This window comes from Ambystoma mexicanum, chromosome 1p (assembly GCF_040938575.1).
Source record: "Ambystoma mexicanum isolate Mex_15411 chromosome 1p, UKY_AmexF1_1, whole genome shotgun sequence".
Taxonomy (NCBI): domain Eukaryota; kingdom Metazoa; phylum Chordata; class Amphibia; order Caudata; family Ambystomatidae; genus Ambystoma; species Ambystoma mexicanum.
The window spans coordinates 210,678,348-210,680,446 of record NC_090921.1 but is presented as its reverse complement, the minus strand read 5'-3'; positions in this window follow the sequence as shown (position 1 = coordinate 210,680,446).

The window sequence follows — 2,099 nt, the reverse complement described above, 5'->3', positions numbered from 1 at the left end:
AGGGCACCAGTGGTCCAGGGATGAATATCTGTTTCTAAACCATCAATTAACCCAACACCCTAGAAGCCGAACAGATTGGAATATAAGTGAATTATAAAACCTCCTTGTCCAATTTTGGTAACGTGCACGGAACGGCAGGCTTATCTCTGCAAGGTTGTTGATTGTTGGTTAGTTGCAACACCGCGAAAATACAATTATTACCCAATGATAAAAGGGACTGTCCAGTCAAGGTTGCATACAAATATGTACTTGTTTTTTTCCCTATTTATTTATTTATTTATTTATTTATTTATTTAAATCTGTTCACAGCCATCAATATCTTACTTTATTATTACTACAACAGGCAGTTATAGCACACTACCAAATATAACCCACCATGTAAAGGAACACAGAGGATAGTTTCATGAAGGAAAGGGATGCACTCTGGATACTGACAGCAAGGTAGTTGGTACAGTAATCAGTCTTACTTTTCAAGGTTATTTGGTTCCTACACCAAGAGGGCAAAGTAGTTATAACTGTCTCTATGGGCCTTTGGAGAAGGACCAGGGGGGCAGAACCACAATGTACCTGGTTCTGAAGAAGTCCTTGGTGCTTTACAGTGTTGAGGCAGTTCCAGGGCGCTTCGCAGCCCTTGAGACAGAGTTAGTGGTGGGAGACAGCTGCAGATACAGGTGGCAGGCAGTTCGGCAAGCAAGGCTGGACGGACGTCTGCAGGCTGGCCGGCGCGGCGGTTCGGGGACAAGAATCGTTGTCTCTGTACTGGTTGGTGGATCTGCAATGCTGGTCGAGGCCTCTCTGACAGCTCTGGTGACTGTGGCGTGACAACAGTCAGCGGTGCAGCTGGTTGTGGTTCGAGGACTCGAATGTCTTGAAAATATCCTTAAAAGATGAACGCTGGATGATGCTTGTGTGGCATTCCTCCTAGCTTCTTCGCAGAGCTTGTGTCGTCCTTTCAAGGCAGATGGCCCAAAGCTCAGGAAAGTGATTGCAGGCAATGGCCTTGTCCTTAGTTCTGATAATCTCCAGCACTTCCCACCTAGGAAGCTTGCTGACAGAACCTAGCAGGGCACGCTGGGTCCTGGCTGGGTACCGGTTCTGGAGCTGCTGCATGGGTCCTCTGAGTCCGGTATCTCCCTCTGTTCCCTGGGAGATGTTTAGGTGAGGGATCGTGCTTACCTCTTGGAACACCTGGTCTTCTTTTACTTGGCGGAAGATGTAAGGTAGTCTGTACCTTCAGCCCAGGTCCAAATGAGTCCTTCCTCTTACTCCTTTCAAAGTCGTCGGATGATCTGACAAGTGAGGGGTTCAGCCCTCTCTTAAAGCCAAATGGGCCCCAGTGATTGGTTCAGGCTAAGATCAGCTTAATGAATCAATACTGGGTCGCCGCCAACAATTTTCTGTTATGCATGAGGTCAGGACCAGAGTGTTCCGCAACAGGACAGACAAGGGGTGACAACACATACCTAAGTCACACCCATCTTCTTGTCTGTTGTAGATCAAAGTGTCTCTGGTTAACTGAGTCCTCTGTGACTCTTGATTAAAGCAAAGGTCTCCCTTGAAGTTTGTGATGGGAGCCGATGTCATGATGCCTACCTCCAAGGAGCCAGGTCCGACCCAGCAACCCCAGAGGCAGGCATCATTTCCCCCAGGGGAGTGCCAGCGGTCCCAAGCTGGGGCCCTTTGGACGCAGTCCTGGCGCCTTAGGCGCCAGGCTCATGTTGGACCTCTGTCCTGGCGCCTTAGGCGCCAGGCTCATAAAGCTAGACATGTGTTCAAGTGTTTTGATGTGCACTTACCTGATGCAGACCATGCTGCCACATCCAGGCCCTCTTGAGGCCTGAATAGGAACTTCTTTACCTGTTGGACTACTTTCCACCCGGGTGCGGTCGGGGAAGGATACATACCTGATCGGGGGAAGGATACACACTTGGAACTTCTTCCAAAGCTATTTAAACCACACCCGATCAGCAACTCACGCTTCGCGTTGTTCTGCTCCGCGCAGCTGGACGCTCACCGTGTCAGCTCCTGCATCTGGACTTCAGCCACGCCTGTCAGCATCCTGGGTCACCTGCAAAGGGAGACAAGAGACCTACCAGCTA